This window comes from Dasypus novemcinctus, chromosome 6 (genome assembly GCF_030445035.2).
Source record: "Dasypus novemcinctus isolate mDasNov1 chromosome 6, mDasNov1.1.hap2, whole genome shotgun sequence".
NCBI lineage: Eukaryota > Metazoa > Chordata > Mammalia > Cingulata > Dasypodidae > Dasypus > Dasypus novemcinctus.
The window spans coordinates 20,282,843-20,308,472 of record NC_080678.1 but is presented as its reverse complement, the minus strand read 5'-3'; the positions used below and the strand labels follow the sequence as shown (position 1 = coordinate 20,308,472).

At 49.2% G+C, this 25,630-nt stretch overlaps 1 long non-coding RNA gene across 1 annotated transcript; it reads right to left on the bottom strand.

Annotated features, from left to right (window-relative positions):
* Nucleotides 1-10,456: 10,456 nt before the first annotated feature.
* Nucleotides 10,457-15,350, bottom strand: LOC131278974 (uncharacterized). Its single transcript, XR_009186321.1, has 3 exons — nt 15,253-15,350; nt 11,719-11,843; nt 10,457-11,129 (listed from the first exon to the last, which is right to left on the bottom strand). It is a non-coding gene; the product is annotated as an uncharacterized lncRNA (long non-coding RNA).
* Nucleotides 15,351-25,630: the final 10,280 nt, after the last annotated feature.

Here is a 25,630-nt window from a genome sequence, read left to right as displayed (position 1 = left end):
AATAAATAGAAGAGAAAGAGAAAAGGAGGCTTCCTCCTTGGAAAACCACATTTTACCACTCAGAGATTGCCCAGATTTCATAAAACTCCATTGTCATGATTTAGTTAGCTGTTCCTACATGGTAACAAAAGGACATTGGAAAAAAAGCAACAACAACAACAAAAAAAACTGAGTACAAAGCTGGGCTGTATTCTTAGATTCAAGTGTTGCATGGGTTAGGTTAGCTATAAATTAACCAGTCTGCAAAATATATAAATAAATGAATTGCTTTGTTCCGAGCTATCTCCAGTGGGGCCCTGGCTGCTTGTTATGAAGGCTGGTGGACGTTCCATTGCCCAGTGCTTTTATAAATACTAATGAGTGACATATTGAGAAAAATTGTACCTACAAAAGCAAAGTCTTCTTCCATGCAAATCAGTCCCCAATCCCCACAGATAAGGATCTTTTTGATGGAACACATGCAAAATCTCCAGCTCTTAATTCTTTCATTAGTATTCCAGGCAGATGGCTGCCAAATAACAGAGAAAACTGTCTGAATTGCTGTGTCTGAAACCTAATATTGATTTGTTTAATAGTGTCAGGAAGTCAAAATTCACAAATCTCCTGTCGATTGTTTATGAGGCAGTTAGCGGAGAATTGGTTGCCCCTGCTTAATTAATAACTCATTACTGAAATTTGATTATATGCTTGAATGCTTTAAATGGGTTCTAACACAGCATCTGCAAAGTGGCGTAGCGGCATGGTAAGGGGACGCTGAAGCTTCCCTTTCTGGGCTTCAGCATTAGAATTTACCGACGGTCCAACGGCACAGGCCCCTTTTGCCTTTCCTTCCAGGGTCCACCTCCCTGGTGTTAATACGTTGGTTTAAAAGGTGTTTTGGGGCCACCGAGACTGACAAGAGGGCAGACGTGGGGTTTGGATGGAGCTAGTTTTAGAAAAAACTCTGGACGTGAACATCATTTACCGTCGTTGGACGCCTGGGAGACGTACGGTGGTGGAGGCTGCGGATGCGCACGTGCTGGCGGTGGGGGCACGTGGAGGGAGAAGTAGCTGGCGGGGGGAGACTGAGACCACTCGACCTCTTACGTGTTTCAAGAAACAAAAATTCAGCGGGGCTAGTGGCTGGCGGTGTGGCCAGACTAGCAGGAGGCGTGATCAGAGCCCGGGAGCCCAGCGTCAGCCCCCGGTGACTCCTGGGGCTGGGGGCGCGGAGCGGGGCGCTGCCCGCCGTGGCCGAGGGCCAGGGGCAGGAGGGCGAGGATCAGGGCCCGAGTTAGCGCGACGTAAGAGGACGAGGGCGTCTCTGATAGAGCTCTATATTAAAGTACAGCTGACGGGCGGCAGGGAGCGTGCGCGGCGGAAGGGCTGGGCTCGCGCTCGGAAGGGCGGCCGTCTGCGCCTCTGGGACGCGGCTGTGGCCGTGCATGACCCCTTAGCTTGAGCCCCTGCCCCATCGGACGGCTGGCTTTTGCTAGGGGCAGCCTTCGCCAACAGGGTTCTCTGAGCCCTCTCTTTTGTTGTAGGAGCAGCCAGGCTGTCCTGGTCAGGGGAAGAAAGTGGAAAGAAAGGGGATTCAGAGCGTCACCCCCTTTCCCTGGCCTGCCGCCTGCTTTGGCAGGGGCAGGAGGAGAGGAAGTGTGGGCAGATAAACGAATTTCCCTTTAGTGGATAATGGGCCAGTCACCCAGGCGAGCTCCCCAAATTTATTTAGCTCACAGTGGATAAGATTGTCAATTTATTAGCAATACGGGGCACCCGTGACCATCGGTGGTATGCTTAGAGCACGTCTGTTGAGCATTATGGTCCAAATCGGACTTTTGCCTGGCCGTCCCCAGAACATGGTCGCATCATTTTAGAACAGTCACTCCAGAAAAAAATGAAGGAGTCCAAACAGCGGACTCAAGAGGGTCTTTGTCAGGTAAGGAGGTAAAGAGCAGCTTAGGGCAGCACACAGCAGAGCATCAAGGAAGTGGCACACACCATGGCGGCAGGATTCCAGGGGCTGGAGAGTCGGCTGCCAGGTGGTGGGGTCAGGGAAGGCTTCTGGGAGGAGGTGGGACCACAGGGTGGCCTTGAAGGGTAGGTCAAATTTCACCGGGGGGCGGAGGATGGGGGAACATTCCAGGCAGGCCTGGGAGTGGGCTGGTCAAAGGTAGGTTTCGGGGTGGCCACCGGCCAGGCAACGGGAAGGGAGGGTCATATGACTGGCCCGTCTCCTGCTTGTGATCTTAATTGAACCAGTCAAGCTTTCAAAATGAACAGTTGATCGTTTGATTAAGAAGGTCCTTTGACTCTTTCAGGACCCACGGAGACTGATTTTTATCAAAGTGCATCAGAACGGTTGGAGTAGAACGCCAACCAGATTCGGGAGGGAGGGGCCCTGCCTCCTGGGGCCAGCCTGAACTGCTGCTCTTCCTCAGTGGTGTGTCCCTCGGCCAGGCGGGGGGTTCCAAGCGGAGGCCCCAAATTGCTCTCCCCACCCCTGCTTTGCTATCCCAGCTCAGGGTGCCTGGGTCCCACAGCAATGCCCACGCCTGCCCGTGACAGGAATTTTATCAAACCCTGCCTCGAAGGTAAAATCTGGGTTTCTCCCAGCAGCTCCAACTGGGAATACCCCCAACAGCTTCGACCTGGCTTAACCAGCTCCAGGGCGAGGAATGTTTGCTGGTGTCTGCCACGAGGCTGATTTGTCAAAATGCTATTAAGGATTTTCAGTTATACAGAAAAAAAATGGAGTCAACTTTTTTTAAACTCTAATTTATTATGCTTGATTACGCAGCTGGAATGGGAAGGTAGCTGCTGTTTGTAGTTAAATAACTCCTCACAATTTCTTAAAGAAATGATCTTCAAAGCTTTAACGGGTCAGTGGCTCAAGTACAAAGGAAAGATTGATTTTCATCCTCCCACCCTTTGTTCCCAGAGTTTAAAACAGACACGTTTGGGTAAATTAGTTTGTCTATGTTATTAATGGAAGAAGTTATTAAACTCCCATAAATATACGGGGGTATCTCACTTAAAACGCCAAATTTGCTTTAAGGAAAAAAAAAAAAAGTAAGGAAGAAAATGTTGCAAAGTGCAAAAGGGTTTTGGTTTTGATTCTTTTATTTCCAGGTGACTCTGGAACAGGGAGCTGGAGAAGGGGGCTGGCTGTAGGGGTGGGATAAATGCCCCAAGCAAGGAAACCCCTGCACATAAAACAAAACAAAACATAAACAAAACAAAAAACCCAGCAACTTTGTAATTAATCAAAAGCGTTTGGAGGCTGGACTGTAGTGGGAGCGGGGGCCTGTGGTTGGGGAGCGTTTGGGGATATTCCTTCCCCTGCAGATGGAGTGTTAAAGGACTATCCGGCTTTTCAACCTGAGGGGCTGATGAACGTTAGATGGCAGAGTGCGGAAATCTTTTTCCTGCTCAAGGGGGCTTTTCGGAAGAGGGACTGAGTGAAGGGGGCAACGCCAAACAGCCCCCCACCCAGGTCCTCGGCAAGAGAGGGACGGGTGACACAACCACAAGACCCTCGTTCTTGGGGGACTGAGGCCAAACAGCTGGAAGTCTGAAGCTCCAGGGTGCTTATACTGGTTATCCCCCAACTGTGTACAGCACTTCACAGTGTATAGGACCTGGAGCTCAGCATCTCCTTTGGACCTCGTGGTGACCCTGGGAGGCTGACCAGTCAAGATCTGTGATTTTGATTTTGCAGATGCTGAAAGACAAAGGCAAAGCTTTTTTTTTTTTCCTGAGTAGAAAAGTAAAATACAGAAACCATTTGGAAAGTAAAGTAAAGAGAAGAAAACCCATATCACCATTAGATGACGTCTAATGCTTTGGCTTTTCTCTTTGGGCTTTTCACAGTGGCTGCTCACTTGTGCACACTGTGTGCCTCTGTGTTCCAGATCCTATCAGGCATTTCACATTCAGCTTCATTCACGCCTCAAAACAGGCTGTTGCAGGTAGGTACTCTACTACTTTCATTTTACAGAGGAGAAAACGTAGGCACAGGGAGGTTTGACTTGTTCTAGAACACACTACCGCACCTGCACTGCTAACCACCCTGCAGGCACCCTCTTTTTACATGTGTGGACTTAGTTCAAATAGGTGCAGTCATACCAGATCTATCATACTGCATCCTGCTTTCCCCCACCCCACATTCAGTATTGCTTCATGAGTGTTTCTCATGCCATCACAATTCCTCCTAGAATGATGTTCAGTGGCTACATGGCTGGCCAGTGGGTGGTGGCACCACAGAAGTTTGGGCTTGTGTTAGCTGCTCTGTGTGGGGATCCAGGACGCAGATTGGAAGCCAGGTCTCCTGGCTCCGACTTCAACACTGTCCTCAGCAGGCACACTGTGCTCCTCTCACCCACAACCCTCTGCAGAGGCAGTCACAAAATGAAACAGAGAAAGCGTGGGGCCAAAGGCATCCCTGATGCACTGGCAGCTTCAGAAATGATCTTGGGATTTGGAGCAGCTACTGAGGCAGGACACACAGTCCTAGGATAAGGATCTTTTTTTTTTGTCACCCTGTGTCTGTATCTTGAATCTCATGTGAGAAATTAAGTTTTCAAGTCAAAACTAGGAAGAGTTCTGTGCCCCCTGGGAAATTGATATGCTTTTTTCCTTTCCTCCTTCGTAACTGACCGTTTCTCCCTTTTCACTTTTGCCACCAGGAAGCTCAGTGTTAAATTCGAAGCTAGACTAAAGTCCCTTATAACCTGCTCATTCTTCTTTTGCTCTCCCTGCTCTTGATGATCCACTCTTACTTGTGTTTTCTAGGGTTCTGCTATACATACCTGCCACATGTCACCAGGTGTCCTCAGATTGTGACCTCCCTTGCACAGCCACTCTCATCTGCTCAGTGCTAACAGACAGGCTCACACTGTTGAGAGAGCTGAGAATAATAATCTTCAGCATTCAACTTAAAGCTTTATGCCATCATTTGTAAGGCTCATGCACATCCACAATCCCAATTAATCATCCTCTCAAGCACACTGGGAGGAAGGAATTGTCATAATCAGATCTATTTTAAAGAAACTGAAGCTTGAAATAGAAATAGCTTAACCAAGGACATGCCCAAGTAGCTCTCCATTCTCTAAGAGTCCTCTGAAAAGCATGGTGAAGCCTCAGTACAGAAACAGGAACTCCTTTCTCTTCCCCTTTCCTAATCTTGCTCTTCCACTATGTGTTGGAGTTTCCCATAATGCACTAGTGCACTGCTGGTGGTACATGAATGGACTGCAGTTATTACACTGAGCAACACTCTTGTATTCTGAAAATCAATACATTTTAAATTATTTTTACAAATTACGGTAAGGGAAACTGGTTTTCCATTTACAATAGTAATGTATTAAAAAAAGTAATGTATTAATGTATGTCCTTTTAAAAGAAATGCATTAAAGTCGTGAAAAAACGGCAAATCAGTTTAAAGGAAAATCTTTGAGTAAATAATAGAAGGGTAGGTGTGCAGATACGACCCAACTAGACGGTGGCTTCTGGCCCCTGGCCGTTCTTCCTGCCACCCCTCAGCCTCATCTTGGCTCTTTGCCGGTTTACCACAGCATTTGCTGATAAGCGTGAGGGAGAGAGAACTCTGAAGACCAAAATGTTCTCAAGGTCCAAAGGAATGTATCCCTAATACTGGAATTCCTGGCAGACAACAAGGGAGGTTCCTTTTAAGTCTGAAAAGCAGTCTTCCTTCAAAGCAAGTATCTGAGGGAACTGCCTATTGAAGGTGTCCGGAAGCTCAGGCTAGGTTTCCTTTAGGCACCATGGCAAGCTGGTTAATCTCTCTGCACCTCCATTTGTTCATCTGTAAATTGGGTGATGATTCCTACCTGGTCAGTTGAGGTGACTTCCCCCAGGACTTCCCAGGTTTACCTCATCAAAAGTTACAATGTTCCTCTCCTTCTCAGCAGACTCAGTTCCACCCAGTGAGTTGACCCTTAGGTGGTGTGTGGGTGCCCAGGGCCAGAAAGAATTAGTTCTGCGAGGCAAGCGCTCCCAGGTTCACGCTCTGCTCTGCGAACTTCCTTATGCCCGTGGACGAGTCACTCCCTGGGCGTCTCAGCTTGCTCAGCTCTAGGATGGAGGGAAATGGACTAGATCAGGTTTGGCCGAAGGGGAGAAGCTGCGTGGCGTGCTGCCCTTAGAAGAATTCTGTGGCCACATCCAGGTTCCACCGCGCGTGGGCACGTGGTGGTCTCCAGCAGAATTACTGGCATAGAAACAGCTCCAAGGCCAGCAGGACTCTCTGGGCTGTACCTCCATGAGCTCTCATTCTAGATGTTTCCTTTGTTGCCCACAAAGAGCCGTCCCTCGAGCAAGCTTTCCTTTCCTTCCCTCCTGCCCTCCTCCCTTCCATTTTCCTGGCCTATCACCGTGGTAACGATGTGATCCCACCTCTTAGGAAGGCTGCTGGGCTCGTGTGAGCCAGTCCAGGGGACCGTAGAATTTGCCATCCATTCTGAGATACCTTTGAGCGTAAAAGGTTATTCTGAAGAATTCTCCGGGGGCCACAGTTGTAGCCTGGGACCCTCCAGGGCCTCCGCATCACTTACAGCAGTGGTTCTCAACTTGAACATGCGTAAGGATTGCTGAAGGAGATGCTGCGGCCCTGCCTGCAGAGGTTCTGACTCAGTGGGGCTGGGCTAGTGCCTGAGAATCTGCATTTTGGCAAGTTCTTGGGTGGTGTAGCGTCAGGGACCACGCTTTGAGAAGCCCGACTTAGCGCATCAGCACTTAGTTCACAGGTGCCTCCACAACCTGCTCTCACGGGTCCTCTGCAAACAGTTCAAGAGGCGTGGAAAGTGGTTAGTCGTGCTCCAGGCTCAGCTGAGGAAACAGACTCAGGCGGTTGAGTGCTAGCCCACGGACACCCAGCTCTGAGGGGCGAAGCCCTTGTTCAAGTTCATGTTCACCAACTGACAGCTCTGGTCGTCTCTTCAGGCCCAGGAGCCTGTCAACCGAGGAGGTGTGGGCAGCCCAGCAGGGTGTGGAGGGCTGAGCGGGTCCCCCTGGCTTCCTTCTGCCAATGCTTCTGACCCAGATTAAAACTGGGTCTTTTCTTGGCTTCAAATTGTTGAAAGCATAGGAATTTGGTGCAAGAAATTACTTTAGTAATGCATTTTGTCTCTATATTCAAAAAATTTATTTTTTAACGTGCAATCATAATTTTGATGTGTTAATAACAATTTTGATATTCAAATAACCAGGTGTATATTACAAAACATTTATGCTGGATATTTTCTGTTTTACATCATTCAAATGGAGCTCCCTTTCTAATACATCCGTCTATTGCCCAATTCCAAACATTTAATCCTCAAATTCATTTTCAGTAATGCAATAGGAGACTGCCTGTGTTATTCAACCTCTCTATACTTCAGTTCTCTCATCAATAAAATGGGGCAGGAACTAGTACAATAGGTATGAGGGATAAATGAATTAATGCATGTTATAGCAACTGGAAGAGTACGTGGCAAATATTGAGTGTCCATAAATGTCAGCTGTTATTTTTATTCTCTCTTGAATACCCATTTTATGCTGCCCTTCACCATTGGTCATTTATGTCTTTCCATCAGCGAGCTCTTACGAAGTGTAGACTTCATCTTCTTCCCCATGTCTGCTCTCAAAATCTTGCTTACACAAAGGAGGTGACTAATATATACTGATTGAGTGAGTGAAGCATATGAAATGCTCAGGAATCCCAGGAACTCATCTTTATAGGACAAAACCAAGAAACCCAAACCATGAGGGATGGATATTTCACTGAGGCCCTGTGGAGGTCGCTGGAACAGCCCAACTTGACCACAGCCCAGCTCCCAGCATCTCACTCCCAGCTGTCTGGAGTGTGTTATGGACTCAATTGCACTGTGCCGGCCATGAGGATTCCAAGATTTCTAATGCAAGTTGCACTCTGGACGTGGGAAGGCCTGGAATCCACGGATTTAACCGGAAAAGTAAAAATGAGTCGTGTGGGTCTCACTCAGTCCTGTTGGCTGCTGATGGATTTGGAAACCTCTGGATGCCTGGCTATGAAAAGGAAAGAAACAACAACTAAAAGGCAAGAAACTCAGTGAATGTGGGAAGTTTTTGTGGTCTGGTACAAAATCAGAACCCAAAGTGGGGACTAATCTCATGTCCAATGGCAAGAGATTTATAATTTTTTATACAAAATTCTCATTCATCAACTGCTTAGTGTACAGAAAGACTTCATGGCACTCAGGGACTAGTGATGGGAAGATTTATTGAATCTTGGCAGATTGATGGGTTTTTATTTGGGGGGGGGGTGGTTCTCCAGCAAAACTCTTACATAGCCCTAAAGATAGCCAGGATAAACAGTAATATGAGCACATCTTAGGTAATGAGAAAAAAATCTGGCTTGAGGAATATGTTTTGGTTAGTGCTTGCCATGAAAGAAGCCACCCCAAAACCTGGTACCTTAAACAATATCCATTTGCTTATGCTTCTATGGGCTAGAAAATTAGGCTGGGCTCAGCTGGGCAGTTCTTCTTGTCCTGAATAGTCTTTCTCAGGTATCTACTCTCAGCTGCAGGTCAGCAAGTGGCTGGGCTATGAGTTGGCTGATGGGACCATTGGGCATTTATCTCACCTCATCCAGCAAGCTAGCTCGGCCTGCTCAGCAGGTGGTGGCAGGATTCCTAGTGAAAGCATGCACCTTCTCTTGAGGTCTAAGCTGGGAATTGACACAGTGTTGCTTCTGCCACATTTTGTTGGCGAAAGCAAGTTACAAGCCAATCCAGATTCAGAAACAGACCACGCAAAATACCTTCTCTCTCTTGAAGGAAGGAGCGGCAAAGGCACATTACAAAGGAGCATGGATATAGGAGGGGTGGAAAATTCGGGGCATTTTGCAAACTACCACAGATGAGGAGGACTGACAGATCACCAGCTGTTAGAGGAGTGAAGCAGATGAATGCAGCTTGCTGAGGATTTGGAAGGCAGCAGTCTGCCTAGCTCCCCGGATGCCAGCAGCAGCTCACACCTGGCTGAGGAATAGACCTGGGTATGAGGAATGGCAGGTGGGGTGAGGTATGCATCCTGATCCACCACTAACTAGCCACGTGATCTTCAGGGGGACAGTGAATCCATCTTAGCCTCAGTTTCCCCATCTGTAAAATAGGATCCCAGTTCCTATCCCTTTGGGTTTTTGTGAGGATTAAAGAGGCAAAGGGACTGGCAGGTAGTAGACCCTGAAAAAACAGTGGTTATAATGATTGATGGATCAATCCCTTAGCAAATAAGAACAGATGGGACAGAGGATAATGAATAACTAGATTTTCCCCCAGAAAATGAGCCTGGAATTTCCTCCTGAGGAAGGCTAGTGGCAGCCCAGGCTTATACCAACAGAGGCCGCCATTTCCTTGACACCATCTCAAAGGGCTGGCAGAACTAGCCACTGACCTCTTAGGGCCCCCAAGATCTTAGGCATTTCCCATGGCTTTACGGGGCTCAGGGGTCCTTTGTTCCCCAACAGGAATCCCAGTGAGCGGCTGCTGAGCTCTGGGTCTGACCACGGCCCTTGCACAAAAGGCCAGGGTGCAGCGAGGAGAGGTCTTACTAGGGAACAAGGGAGCCGCCGACGGGCTCAGGAAAACCTTCCTGGTTTTGTTTGTTGGCTCCCGTATGCCTGTGCCACTGGGTATGCAAAAAGAAGAGCCACCGAAGAATTACCTAGAGTTCTGGTCCGCTATCTGATGGAATTTTCTGTGTTCTTGAAAATGTTCTCTATCCACACTGTCCTCCATGGCAGCCACTAATCACATGTGGCTACTGAGCCCTTGAAATGTGGCTTGTGCAACCCAGGAATATTTAATTTTGGTCAATTATTTAAATAACTGCATGTGCAGTTTCAGACATGAAGAGAAGGGGGCCCCGGGGCACAGAATCACCAGGCCATTGCCCTGACTTCCTCCGGAACGTTGTTCCAGGCTGAGTGGGAGCCAGGTGAGGGCAGGGTGTGGGTTCGCTGAGCAGCCCGGTCTTGGTAGAGCCTCCAAGGGCCATGGCCTGGTTTCTTCCTCCCTATTTCTAAAGAAAGCTGAGAAAGGAGGAAAGAGTGATGGGAGGAAATCCAATCCAATATAGATTTGCCCTCTCTGCCCTGCTTGCCCTGCTTTGATGGGCTCAGCGCGCCCTCCACCCCCCCGCCCCAGTAGCTCCCAGGAAGGTCCACACTCTGCACACTCATCCTTCTTGCTCCAAGGAAGCCCAGAGCTCAGCTGTCCCCAGGAAAAGGAAGGGGCCTCCCAAGGAGGAGAGAAGTCCTCTCCCATCTGGATAGCTGCTTCTGAACACAAGGGGCCACGCGGTCCAGCATGATTCTTGAGGACATTAAGACAGCACACGCCCATGCACACACACACATGCACGCGTGCACACACACATGCACGCGTGCACACACACAGTTTGTGAAGCAGGCTATTTTTCGGTGAGTTGGTAGGACTATGGAGGTTTTGCTTCTGCTTTAATTGGGTTCAGAAAATGACAAACCAAATCAGCCTCAGGGTTTGCACTTGAAACTCACTTTGGGATTTATTTCAGGACCTTCCCCAAGTCAAGGCAGGACGTTGCTTGTGGAACGGACGGTGGATTTTGCCTAGAGATTGTCTTTTTCCCCATTGCTTTTCAACTCCAGCAGCAGTAAATGGCCCACAAATCAATCACAGTTGTTGTGTGAAAGCTGAATGAGAAAGGCCCCTTTTTGCCCACCTCTCCAGTCTCTCCATCCCCTGATATTTTTGAAAGGTGGGACTCTATTGCAGGACAACGTTGCAGCATCTTTCTGGAACGTTGGATGAATTGACTGCGGTGGATGCCAGCAGCCCCGGATGGGCTTTTTGCAGTGGCATGGGTGAGATTAGTTTTCTACTATCGCCATAATTTACAAGGCTCACATAACCATGTAACTACTTGGTGATTACATGGAAAATATCGTATAAATACTTAGTAATTACAAGTTCATGTAGATTACTTGGTATATACATTTGAAGTTACCGAGCAGTTCAAAGATTAATTATCCTGTAACTGGCAGTATTTAAATCATTTTTTCTCGTATAGGAATACATTGAGGCAGACTTCAAGGCTGGCGAGGATGGTGATGTGATGAGTATGATCTGAAAAGAAAAAATGAAATTTGACAGGCATGGATTATTTAAAGCGTGCATATGTGAGCTGGGCAGCCACTACACTTTGATGCAAATCATAGGGGAAAGAGCAGGGGGATGGTGTGTAGAGAAAGGTGCTGAACAAAGTAAGGATTTCCTGCCGGTGACTTGAAATTTAAACAAATAATCATTTAGATGGCGGCCCAGCATTACGTTCCGAGTTGTGTGCATTAATGTCAACATCTGGTACCAACATTTTGACAATTCTATTAAAATGCCCAGCATTCCCTATCTAACACCTGTTAGCTCTAATTTTCTTTCCTGAGAAGCACACCAGTAGACAGAGTAGATTCCAAATCATTTATCACTTTTAAAGTGCTTCCATATGCATGTTGGACCCAGCCTGGCCCTAGGCAAACGTTTTCTGAATGCATTAAAATTCAGGACTATTTTTTTTTTAAGTGTAGACACCAATGTTTCATTGAATTCATGTCTGGTAATTATTAGCTTAAATTATGGCTCACACATGACTTGACAAAGTGGACCATGAATTAAGACACACACACACGTGCACACACACACGTGCACGCACACTCACCCCGGGACTCTTCAGTGGATGCGCCCCACTCCGTTGCACGTTACTGAGATGTCAGTCAGTAATCATTAGGCAAACACTCTTCATAGAGGGAACTGCTAAGAGGCCCAGGAGTCCCAGGGGACCATCTAAAAATGTCAAAAATGTTACAGTATAAATGAATGACACCAGCAAGAGAACATGTGTTAGAGATGCAAGCAATTAGTTAATGCATTACAAGTTTCAACCTCTGAGCAAAACAGGCAACAAAAATTTCCTCCTGACAAAAGGCTCCAGAGAAGATCCAGTCTATTTCCAGACAGTACAGTCTCCCTGAGTTGGAGTAACCCTCCAGCAGGTTCCAGGGGCCTCCGGGGTTTGTAGGGTCTACCTCCCTGCCCGTTTGGGCCTGCCTGCCCTGGGAATGACTGGCTTGACTGCGGGGTCCCCGCACGGAGGAGAGTCTGCGGTGAAGGAAGACACCCTGCGCCCGGGGGACCTGGCCTGAGAAGCTAGCTGGCTGCTTCTTGCTGGGGCTTCTGAATAAAAATCAGAAGGCAGAATGCAATCTTATTTCTGTTTTCAAGGGAAGGGAGTTGTGTATGGCGAGGGTCGGGGTATTAAATGGGTAAAAGCCTCTTTCTTGGTTTTTATAGATTTTTAAAATAATTATTATATATAAATAATTCTCTCCCCACCCTCCCTCCCCTTCCTCGCCCCTCCATAGACACATATATATGTACAGAAAAGGGGTTTTAAGCAAAAACCCCTCATGCTATGCATGTGTGTGTGTGTATAAAAGATGCTTTAAGCAAAAATACACATGATGTGTGCTTGGGATAAGGCCTTGAATAGGTCCCTTAGAAATACTAAGGAAACGCTGGGAATAGAAGAAAGAAGGGGTGAAAACCTGAGTCCACCAACTTTAAATGTAAAAAATTTGTAGGCAGTTAAAAATGTCCGCCCGTGTACACACGCACACCTACACTTTCACACTTCCTCTGTTTACTAAATAACATTTCAGCACAGTTTTCATCTTATAAGGAAAGTGTTTGAAACTTGGAATAAGTGCACTTAATTAAAGGAAGGCTGTGAAAATGTGCACTAATCTGATATGACTAATAGCAAAGTGCATGAAATTGCTAATTAGAATTTCATTAAAGGTGCTGCTTTATCAGACTGTGAATATCACAACCTTTAAAATTCTTTCAGGAAAGCTTAATTCCTTTTCAAACAGAAATATTCTTTAAAGACATTTGATTTGTTCTGAAGGAATTCATGGCTTAGGCTGCAACTTAAATGTTGCCGATATTCCAGGAGGTGATATCGGAATAGAAATATAGATCAGGGACTTTATTTCATTTGACTGGTGGATCTTCTCCCCTGCATCCCTCCAGCCCCCACATATTATTGTTAAAAAAATGCAATCATGAGAAATTGAGCTGACTCCTTGGTTTGTTCCACATATAATTTGGTTTCTATTGAAACCAAACATTTATTCTGTCCTAGATGAGTCAAGGTAAAATTACTTAAAAAACTTTAAAAGTCACTAAAAATAATACTGAATATTTTATTTCCATTTGTGTTTTAAAAAAATAAAAGGGAGCAGACAACAAAATATTTTTTCCTTAAAGGAAAAGGGCATTCATTAAAAAAAAAAAAAAAAAAAGAATCAGCCAACAGCCTTCACTCTTTATTTAAAAGATAAACATCTTAAAATGATCATAAACTGCACTTTTTAAAATTGGGAAAGTCCAAAGTTAAACATAGGAAAATCATTTTTACTCCTTTCCTGATCTCCTTTTGTTATACATGTTTTCTTAATTCATAGTTTAATTATTCCCTGCACTGAATCAGCATTTCAGCTTGGTTTTAACCAGGGTGGATTTTAAAAGTTCTACCTTTAAATTCTTTTATCTTTCCTATTTTCACCCTTATTTCCAGCTACTTCTCTTTATTTTCATATTCAGAAAGTTCTATAACAGGTTGCCTTCACCCACTGTTTCCAAAGATATTTTTCATTTGCTGTTTTTCCTGATTGTGGAAGGGTTCTCAAAATTGCTAACTGGGTTCTTTTTAACTCTCAAGCTTGGATGAACAGTTACATTTTGTTACTGAATAGTCTATTAAGGCTCATGGAAACTACAGCTCAACCAAAGCATGAATTTACTTTTAGGGAAGCTGTTAAAAACAACAACAAAAACCCACAAAAAAACAGCCCAACTCCAAATTTGCTGAGCACACCAGTTAACAGTGTTGTAATCTTGCAGAACTGAATATTCTAAATTCGTTTTAAAAGCTAATCAGTCATATTTACATAACCATATCTGAAAGTGTGGAAAAAACGAGAACAGAAGTAACTTTGAGAAGCAGTGTCATTTCTTTGGACATTTAAACAATCTTAAGTGGGTTAATACATTTGCTCTGATTTTAACTCTGGGAGGGGGAATTTTCACAGCATTTAGACAATTTATCAAAGGGACTAGGTAACCGGTAAAAGATTGATTTTTCCTTTCCAACATTTGGGAAGGACATTTGTGCAATAAATGTAACGATTGCAAAAAATCAGTCTAGACTTAAATGAATGAAAATTATGCCAGTTAACCGTAATGTCTGGAGTCCGTCTCGGGCCACGGTAGTCAAGCAAAGCTGCTAATTCGAATGTTTTAAGTTTCAAATGGAGAAATATTGGTCTAATATGGCAACAATGGGGCTGTTGTTCTTTCAGCCACTCTCTGGGCTTACAAACTCCTCACCGCTCGTTTTATGCAAAACAAATGGCAGGTAATTGTGATTTAATTCTTTTCAAGTAAATTACAGTGAGTACGTGACACAGAGCCGCGGCGCACCCTCGCTTCTCAGCCAGGAGTTGAATTAATGATGGCAGGAGTGAAAACAGCAATTGGGCACAACAGTCCTCCCCGCCCCGCACCCCGCCAAGGGGAACCTGCCAATCAGGCCGCGCCACTGCGAGGCTCGGCCTCCTCGGGGCGCTCAAGGCTGGGGCGCTGGGTGTTTTGGCGCCAGGGTCACCAGACGCGGGACTCACCCGGAGCCGAGGTGCCCGCAGAGATCGGCGATCGCGCGCTACGGGCCGGGCGCCCCGCACATGGGCACCGGGGGCGCGGTGGGCACCCGGGGCGCACGGCACGGGAACGCGCGGCCGCGGGACGGCGGAAAGTCTGCCCTGGCGGCCTGGTGGTCGGGTCGGGGCGCTCGGATGAAAGGCTTAACCTCTCCACGTCCGCCTCGGCCAGAGACACCCCGAGAGCTCCCTCGGGGAGTCCCTTCGGGGCGCAGCGCTAGGCAGCGGGTCCCGGGCTCGCGGGGCCCGAATCACTTCGCGGCCAACGCCAGTTCTCGCCCCACAGGGCGGAGCTCGCGGAGCCGGGTCGGATCCCCAGGGAAGCGCAGGGGGGATCCCCAGGGAAGAGGAGGTCGCCTGGGGCAGAGAGGGGTGGCCTGGCGCGCAGGAAGGGGCTTTGGTTCGGGGCACTAGCACCTGCCACACAGAGGTTGGATTAGCTCCCAGTGTGACCTGACACCTTCCCACTGTACCTGGATTAAAATCCTAAAGCCTTCCTGCCGGCCCCAAGGGCCCTCTGGCTCTGGCCTTCGGTAGGGCATCTGCTCCAGCAGGCGGTGGAGTCAGAGAGCCTCAGAGTGCCAGAGATGGAATCCTGCCTGTGCCGCAGACTTTGAGCAGGCCATTTAATCTCTCATCCACACTGTAAATGAGACTAGTAATGGAGCCCCTCCTCCAAGGGCATTTAAAGAGCTCCAGTAAAGCACTCGGAATGGGGCCGTGACAAACTCAGTGTCCAGGAACTGCTAGCAGGGCCCCCCTGCCTCAGCCACCTCCACATTCATCTTTTCCCTGTTCCTCCACCTCCACCTCCTCTAAGGTGGCGCTGCCTCAGGACCTTTGCACTTGCAGGCAGAGCTCCTTCCCTGCTCCTGCCACGGCTTCTGCCTCCAGCCTCAGCTCAGCTGACACCTACTGCGGGAGGTCTTCATGACACCTGATCATTCCCCCCATTGCTATCGCAACATTTTTCTGTTTTCTTTGTAATGTTTATTCCAATCTAACTGGTTTTCTGTAATTGCTTCGTGTCCGTTGTCTGTCTCATAAGTTCCATGAGAACAAGAGCCTTGTTTGTCGTCTTCTCTACTGGTCCCCGGTACGTTGGTATGTAGTAGGTACTTAATAAGTAGTGTAGAATGGATGAGTGGAGTCACTTCCTCTCTGGTAAACCAAAGCGGCTGAATTGCTTCATCTCTAAGCGCCATCCTCCATCAGGATTCTAAGTGAAATTGTCAGCATGGAAATTATAGTTTCAAAATTAAAAAAAATTTTGAAAGAGATCTAGCTTCCTAAGAAAGGTCGCCTTCTTTTACCTTGACCCTGGGCTGAAGCCAGCTTCTTTGAGCTCTCCCGTAGCTCCCTGATGCGGGATGGTGGGGATGGTGGGGGGTAGTGGAGGGCCTCCAGGCTGGAGCTGGGTGGTGCTTCTTGGTTTTCTCCCTGGCTGAGGGCTGTGCCGGCCCTGGGCAGCCTGGCCCCAGGAAGCCCGTGGACTCCCACGCCCCGGGCAGCCGCACCCACCTTCGTGCGCCCCTACACCGCGTGGCGCTGGGCTTCTGTTCTCAGCTTGCCCTGGCCAGGGCTTTCCTGCTCCTCTGGCCACCCCTCGTTGGCACTAGTCCCAGGTTCACACCTGCTTTTCCTCTCCCCAGCGCCAGCTGCCTTCGACTGGCTCCTGCTGGGCTTGCCAGACCATCCGAGGGAGCCGGCGAGGGCGAGAGAGGCTGGGCGAGGCGGCCCCAGCAGCTCAGCTCGCTGCAGGGAGATGCGTAAGTGGCCGGAGTCATCTAGCTTAACGCCCAGGCTGGAGCCAGGGACGGAGTATTTCTGGAAGACCCGAGCAGGCTCCTCATCTCCCCCTATTTGTTTACTCAGTGAGCTCGTTATAAACAACGAGTATCTCAGACACAGTGACCTTCTTTAGCGACTGACTTCTGCTCCAGGGTCCTATCTTTGGGAAAGAATTTGGAAGGGAGTGCTGGCTGTCCAGAGAATGGAACGTATAAATACTCTGCTCCTTCGTGTATCTAAAAACAGTTGCTAAGCACCCCTGGGCCTGAGCTGGGGACACAGAATATGATAACAAACGACATTTACTTAGCACTTCCCATGCCCAGGGACTGTGCCTGGTGCTTTGTGTGTGTTGCATTACTTAAGGTAATACATCCCTATGTGAAATACTCTCTATTCTTAGCTCCCTTTTATGCAGCGGGAGCCCGAGGCTCAGAGCAGAAACAAAGCTGTCAAGGTCACACGACTGGGGAGCGGTGGGGTCTGGGCTGGAGCCACACTGCTCCCCTAACCACCAAGCTGCACTGTCTCTCTTAGTCTTCCAGTGGATGACACAGCCGCTGCCCTCCAGGGCCTCGGAATAGCTGTGCCATGTGTTTTCCAGACCTCTTTTCCTTTCCTCCTGGGTACGCGGCAGGCGTACATTTCCCAACCTCCTTTGCCGCAACAGGACCCAGTAACTGTGTTTCTGGCCAATGAAAGGTGGGAAGGAGTGATGCATGCCACGGGTGTGTCTGGCCCCCAAAACTTCCTAAAAAGATCCTTCATGCTTGTTTTCTCCTCTGTCTGCCAGCTGGAAGCTAACGGTCTGGGCAATGCTGGGGGTCACTTGTTGAAGTCAGCAGAGCCTCACCAGCAGAACCTTGCCCTCCGCTGCCCACTCCCCAAGGCCTGATGGACAGAGATGTGTTCTAGGAAGCCATTGACTTGACTTAGACAAGTATTAGAGACCCTCTACCCAGTGTAGATACTAGATGCCTTCATACCTTCCTGCCAGATTTTGAATACATTTTAGGGCCTTCTGGCCTCCTTCCGCTCATCTATGTAGACTCTAGCTTAGGAATCACTGCTTTAAAGAACAAGGCTCAATAGTTGCTGTTGGTAGTGGTGAGACAATTCCTGAGAGCAACTTCCTGGCTTCAGGGTCTTCCTGAACTAGAGAGGTTCTGAAGACAACTCCTTAAGCAGCCTTGCCGCCCGCGCCACAGTCTCGGAAAGCATCGCTGATCACAGAGAGGATCTCTTGCGTGCAGCCCTGGCCAAAGTGCTTTCTCTCAGCCTCATGGCATTGCCAATGGAGCTGATGGATCATAGATCTCAGGGTCAGGTAGCAGCGCCTCCCAGGTGAGCCCCCCGAGACTACCCTCACGACCCCTGCTGTAGCCCCCCTCCTTCTCCCTTGGGTGAGTCCAGCTGCCTGAAGGTTGGGCTGTGCGGCATCCATCCATTTTTCTTAGAGCCTGCTGTGGAGTTGGAGCTTGGCAGACACTGCTTGTTTTGCCCGGGATTGTTAAATTGGGGGATCAGGGGCCATCCTGATGGTGTTCTGGAAAAACCCCCACAAAGACCCTTGGCTTGGGTGATGTTTATATTAATTAAAACTGTAATGGCTTTACTATATTGAATGTCTATTCTGTACCAGGCACTTCCGTGATTTTATTAAATCCTCACCCACAGTCCCATGAGGTGAGTGTTAAATAGCCCCATGCTGCTGCGGGGAAGTGCAAGTGCAGAGCTGCCAGCCTCCAGGTCCCAGAGCTGCAAGAGGAGGATGGAGGCTCCAGCTCGGGTCACTCCAACGATAGGCACGCCTAACATTTCTTGAACCCTTCCTATGTGATATGAGCCAGGTTGCCAGGTGCTTTAGGGCAATTATTTCATTTAATTTTGACAGTGTCCTGAGGAAATGGATGCTACTATTATTTCCATTTTACAAGTGAGGAAATCAGAGATGTTGAGTCTTCTTCCCAAGGCTCTGTGATTAAAAGTAGAACCCAGATTCAAATTTGAGTCTTTCCTCTTAGAGTTTGCATTCTCCCTCAGATGCCTCACCATGCCTCCTTCTGTTGCTGGGCAATAAGTACCAGGTAAGTACTCTTCCAGAGCCAGGGGCTTTTGGGTGGAGTGCCACCCCATGTTCAGGCTGGCAGCCTGCTGGAATAAACACCTACCACATGCAGAATCCGGCTCTAAGCCCTGCGGTGATACAAAGGAAGCCCGACTGCTCTCAAGGTGTGGGCTTCCTGGTAGAGAAGAGAGCTGTGCACCTGTATCTCTAACCAGGAAAAGTCAGTTATGGAAAGGGTAGATGCTGCAGGCCTCCGAAGGTGGTGGAATTTGAGACAAGCTTGACCATGGAAGTGGGATTTGAGATGCACCTTAACTACCTGGGTTTGAATCTCAGCTCTGCTGCTTATTAGTTGGGTGACCTTGGGGAAAGTTACCTAACCTAGAGGAGCCTCAGTTTCCCCTTCTATAAAATGGGGATAATAAAGGTCCCCACCTTCTAGGGTTATTATGAAGACTAAATAAATTAGTACCATGTAAAGTGCCTGGAACAAAATAATCTCTAGACTATATCCCTGCTTACTCTTTTCATGTTTAAGGACTAGTCGAATCTCTATGGGTGAAGAAAGGAGACAGAGAATGCCATGGGCGAAGCTGCAGAGCTGAGAAGATGCAGGGTGTGTTTTGACCATGGCGAGTGGTTCAGCCTGCCTGGCTCGTGTGTGTGCGATAGAAGATGAGACTAGAAAGAGAGGCTGGGGCAGGCTGAGAAGGAAATACTGAGCAGCCATTGAAGGTTTTTGAGGAGAGGAATGTCACAGCCAGAGCTGGGGAATAGAAAGAGCCCTCTGACTGCAGAGCGCAGGGTGGACTGGCCTGGGGGTTACAGGAGAAGGGACATAGAAAGGTATGGTTCTAGGCGAGGTACAGAGGGCAGTGGCGGCCGGCAGGGCAAGGATGGCACGGATCGGCATTCATGGCAGAGGGAGGGCCTCTGGAGTTTGGCAATCTGCTGCACAGGGCATGTGCCACACACACCGTGGCCGAGGGCAAACGTGGCAGTGTTTGCCACTTAGGCCAGGGTCTGAATACCTGGCTGAGAAGCCACTGTCGGGACCTGGACCAGGGTCCCTTTTGGCATCAGGCCTGCAATGGTATCTTTGTGCCACGAAGGAGACAAAAGAAAGGTGGGGAGAGGGGGGGCCAGCCTCCTTTAGGTCCTAAGAACCCAGAGCAGAGTCTGGAAAATAGTTTCCAGAAGATTCTCTCACAAGGCAAACGGGAACAGGTTCCTCTTGGGTTCTCATCAGGGTTTTTGAAAAGCAGAGCAGCCTGGCGAAAGCCGTCTGTCTGAGGTGTGTTTTATCGTAACCTTTCCATGTAATCCTGAAAGCCCTGCTAATCAATTGAAGATCATAAAATATTAGACTTAATGCTGCAAAGTGCTGCTTTTTAATTCACATAACAAGCTCCTAAATAATTCAAATAGCAAACAGACCCTGCGAGTCAATGGTGGGAGGCTGCTTGGATCAGCAGGAGTGTGTCAACACATGCCACATTTCCCGGATCGACTCCATTTCAAGAACCCTATTAAGTTAATTGCCGGTTTCTGACAGCAGAGAGCATGCTGGGAGCACAGCGAGCTTTATTAGCCTCCGTGGCATCTGGAGACATCAGCCATTTTGCCCCTCCTTGCAGGCACTGGGAGCAGCATGGAAAAAAGTAAATCAAATTATGAGACAATAAAATGATTTTGGCAACACGTAGGCATAGGATTCATTGGCGATTTGAAAAGAGTTCAAGTGTCAATTGTTGGCCTGTTAAATTTTTCATAGCAGCACCATTTATATGTTGCAAAAGTCTCTTAGGATACCACGAAATGGTTACATCATTTGGCACGGCATGGTGCCTGCAGGTAAACCTTCATGCAAGCAAGGGGCCAACGCTCCTGACGCAGCTCCCAGGCGGAGAGTCTCCAAAGAGGAACAGGAGTTGGGACGAACCTTTAGAGAGCCCCTCGATTCCCCCAAAGAGCCAGTATTGCATGTTCAGTTTGTGAGCAGATCAGCCTGCATTTGGAGACCTAGCGGAGGCATGGGTGAGGTTCAGAGAGGCTCAGAGAAGAGCCATGAAGGCCAGCGCTGTGAAGTCGAGGCCCCCAGCCTTCCGGGGGTGGGATGGAGTGGGGTGGCTGGGAGATGTGCCCATTTGCTTGCGAAGGGGTTCAGCAGCACCCTCCCCTGCCCCGTTCCCGGGCCTTGTTTCCATGGCCACCTGTTCTCCCCTTGGTGGCCCCGGAATGTGTTGAGTACGGGGTGGGGTGGGGTCATCGTGGCAGCTTGGAGATCTGTGAGCAGAGGCCAGTCTGTGGGGTGGACCCCTGAGCTCTGCGACGCCCACATTTGACCTGGGCGAAATACAGAAGCAGAGAGATTCTGTGACTGCCCCACGGTGGCACAGCCAGCCCCGGCAGCCAGTTCCAGGACACAGTTCTGTCCCCAGACCTGGGCTGGCATCACCCCATATTGTGCTGCTTCTCTCTCTTCTTTCAGGCCTCGAGCTTACAGCACGGTGGTGACAGACCAGACCTAGATTACAATCCTGGCTCAAACACTGATTTCATTTAAGCTAAATATGTAACTTCCCTGCCCCTTTCCCTCACTGGCAAAATGAGGAAGCACTTGCTTATCTGATGGGATATTTATGGAGAGGGTAAAATTATACGACACACACTAACCATGCTGCTTGGTGCCTCAGGCATGGCATCTACCCACTCAGCATCATTTCTTTCCCTTTGTCTATGCAGGGGACTCTCAGATGAGCAAGATTATTTGTTTCTAGGTGGTCCTTTTACAAACTGATAATCTTCCTATTGGGTTTTCACATCTGAATTTCTATATATCATCAGGTTTGTGTAAAAGGAGGCTAACTCCTCTCTCAGACCTCTTTTTGTCCTAGTCTTGAGATCTAGCCTCAGTGTCCGTAGACTTGACGATTTCTTCCTGAATTGAGGCCTCAGTATGATAGGAGCAAAATAGCAGAGAGAATCTGAGAATGGCTGGCAGTGGAGAGGGACGAGGTTAACTGTGGGGAGGAGTGAGGGCATGCAGATCGACCGCGAGTCCCTGCACTCATGGAGAGCTGCCCTTTGATGTGGGAAGGGGCCTCCGGGATGGAGTCTGGCACCCTTATCTCAATGGTGGGGAAACTGAGGCACAGAAAGTATAGGTGGCTTGCCTGAGGTCACACAGATAGCTAATGGGGAAGCCAGTGACAGGAGCGGTGTCTCTTCCATCCTAGCCCTGTCCTGTAATTCTCCGGTCTCTGTGGTACTGGATTGATCCTACACTTACCTGGGAAGAGGCAGAGCAATGCCCTTTGCCCAAAGCACTGCTGTGTCCTGCATCTATGGAGAAAGGATGTGCCCCAAAATGCCCCAGGACGTCTCTCTAAAATTAAGAAGAATACCAATTTAACAAAGAATATGTACCCATAATAGCTCTTATTTTGAGGGCTGAGCTCCAGGCACTTTGAGTATTTGATCTATGCAGCCTTTTGAGGTAAGTGCTGTAATTATTCTCATTTTACGGAGGAGGAAATTGAGGCTCAAGGGTTAGGTGATTTGCCCAAAGTCACACAGATGGTAAGACTTGACTCAGCAAGGCTTCTGTCCTTTCCTCATGGTACCACCTTCCCCTTAGATTTTGGCCTTAGGTTAGTAAAGGCTGAAGTCTACAGAAGGTGAGATGGGGAGCGGCGGGGTCCAGCATAAGCCAGGGGCCCAGGGGCACTAGCCAGAAAGCACTGCCAGACACCCATCCTGCATCATGACATTCTGTTTCCTTGTTCCCCACCTCCCACTGTCTCCTGCTGAGAAAGAATTAGCAGCCAGGGATCCCGAGTTACTCTAACACAACTGCCAGCCTCTGATAACCTGGAATTAGGTTCTGCTACATGTCACAGAAACCACAAATAACGGTGGCTTACGTGCACACAGATTCCCCCTCTCTTGTAGAAGGGTCATGGACAGGCTGGCGTGGTGGCTTCACAATCAGCAATTTGGTGGCTTTCTCCTGCCGCATTCCCCAAATACAGCTTTCAGCCTTGACGTTTCAGAGTGCCTGTTGCAGCTCCAGGCATTGTGTCCTTATTTCAGGCAGCAAGAAGGAAGAGGGCAAAAGAGGCTTTTGCCAGTTGTTTTTTGCCCCCTTTTAAAGAACCTGCCCAGAAGTCCTTCTCTCTAAGCGCGCTTGTGTTTCCTGGGCCCTAACTTAGTCACATGGCCACACCTAGCAGCAAGAGAGGCTGGGAGGTAGGGGCTTTAACTGGGCACAGTGCTACCCCAAAAATGTAGGGATGTATGAATGAGGAAGAATGAGAGAACAGGTAGTGGGGAGGCTGCTTTCGGGCAGCCACAGTGCAGTTCTGTGGCATCTCTCCCACTTGTCAATGTGCTGGTGACAGAAGTGGCATTGGAATTAAGAAAACTCAAATTAGCTTTGGTGAGAGTTTTGCAGCACACACTTTAAGATAATTGGAAATGCCCTGGGATGCCACAGGCCTAGAGTTGGAACAACTGTGCTTTCTGGGGCTGTGCTTTCATTTGGTTGTTCCAGAAATGGCAACGATGATGAAATCAAGAGTAATTCACACTGTCAGCGGCTCTCACCCCACCTTGTGCCTTTTCAAAATAAGGCCAGGTTTCATTTCTCTAGATTTCTTCTGCTCATGACACATCTATCCTGCGGGATTTCTGGGTATGATTGGAGGGTAGAGTTCCGATCCTGGGGAAGGAGTCTTGGATGATTTGGGGGCTACAAAACCCCAGATTCTACAGTCAGTACCACCCATGCTCTAGTATCACACATGTGCCTGGCCATATAATCCTCACAACAACTCTACAGGCAGAGGAAGTATTATCCCTATTTTACAGGTGAAAAGCTGGAACTCAGAGAGGTTAAGCGACACAGCTGGTAAATGACAAAGCTGGTAGTCTTGCTTTCTGCCACACCACACGGCCACGCAATATATTCCGCTTCATGCTCGCTCCCCAGCGTCCTGGCAACCTCCACACACAGTCTTCTTCGAAAGCCCTTTCTCATCTTTGCCCCTCCTCCTTTTCTCCTCCGCTCAGGACCCTCTGCCGTCTTGGGAAGACCCCCGGGAAGTGCAACCTAAATCAAACCCTATCCCCCGACCCACTGTGTGGTCTCCGCCCCGTCTCATCTCCTTCCCATCGGTTCATCCGACTCACACTCTCCACCTGGCCTCTCTTCGCAGGCTCCCAAGTCACACCCTTAACCGAGCGCCACCGCTAGGTCCAGGCGACACGGAACCTGGGCTTGTAAATGAGCGAAAGCCGGGCGGTCCCAGCGCCACCGCAGGGCCTGGAGCCCGAGGTCCTCACCAGGACCTCCCCGGGAGGCAGGACGCGGGGGCGCGCCGCTGGGGCCCTGCTGTCTCTCAGGCCTTCATGTACAGAATCTAAATATATACTTTGAAAATTGAAAAGCGCTCACATATAGAATGTGGCTGCGGGGAGGGAATGGGCTCTTTGAACGAGTCCCTTTCAAGGCACAATTGGCCAAGTGCCTTCCTGCCCTCCAGGAGACCCGCGAACGCGGCAGCAGATGTGAAATGGAAATTGAAGTGTCTCTCCCAGGCCACCGTACAGGGATAAAACCGGCGCCATCTATTCTAAGCGCTCATTAATAGCTGGTCTCGGAGGGCCCTGGCAGCAGCCAGAGGATTTTACTCATTAAAAAAGGTGGCGAGGTAGAGTTCTGTGCCTTCCGCGCCTGTCGCCGCGTGATCCTCGTGCTCAGACCCCGCCCGCAGGCCTCAAACGAGCGCCGCGGCCCCGCGAGGGCGGGCAGCTCTCCTCTGAGGCGCTGGAAAGCGTCGCCCCTCCACGGCGGGGCGCGAAGCCCTTGCTGTCTCTCGGGCAGGTCTGTCTCTCCTCCCAGGTGGGTCCAGAACAGCAGGATCTCGAGATAAATGCGGAGAGAAGAGAGCTCCAGCTCACGCGGGATCCTCCTGGGGGGTCTCGGGGTGGCCCGGGAAACGAGGCGGAGGCACCAGCTGTGCTCTTTGGGGACCCGGCGCCTCCGACCGGTCTGCAAGGGACTGGACCCTTGGAGCTGACGGTGCTGACCGACCTGCCAGTTTTCACGTCTCAACAATACCCACTTGCATGAGGGCCCTTTATTTATTTTAGAAAAAAAGGGTCCTCGGCCCCATTTGCACCCCCACTTTTTTGTCTGTTCTTTGTCTTGTTCTTTCGCTGTTGGAATCAGGGTTTTGTTCCCTTCTCGTGTGTGTGTGTGTGTGTGTGTCCAGAGGCACAGTGCTGGGGTCTGAGCTGTTCTTCCGGCGTCTGTAGGGAGTCCCCTCCTGTCGACACCTCCAGGTGGAGGCCCGCACCTTGCGGGCCCCTACGCCTCGGCCTTGCACGTGCCGGTTCTTTCCCGCTCGCCCTTTGCTGTTACATTCCTGAATTTTGCTCCCCTGGTCTTCTCAGGGCCAGGGTGCCGCCTCCCCTGAGAGGCCCCTCCTGACCGCCCCCCGTGCTCACCGTGACCTCAGGAGGCTCTGGAACCATCCTGGGTGTCGGAGTTCCCTTGCCTGTTGTGGTCTTCCCCTTGCTACGAGGTGAGGTGCGGGAGGGCACAGAGTCCCTTTGCCTTGTTCACCTGTTTGTCCTCGTGCTTAACCCAGTGCCTGACCCCAAAAGGGACTCGATTTATCGAATGGGTCAACAAACAAAGCGTGCGCCAGGAGCTCTCCATCCTGAAGGCCGCCTCGTGGTTGCTCCACTGAGAGAAGCCCACTGGGGATATTCCTCGTTTGTGATCCCAAGCAGCACCTGTGCTGTAGCCCAGTGCTCTCCGTGCTCCCACTGTACGCTCCCGGGCTGCCCCATAGAGCACACTGGGCAGGGGGACCCCGAGGACACAGCGAGATTAGGACAATATTTTCCTGTTGAAATTTTTTTAATTTTTTAATAGAGTCAAACATTTTTTAAAAAGATACCTAGATCATACAAAATGTTAC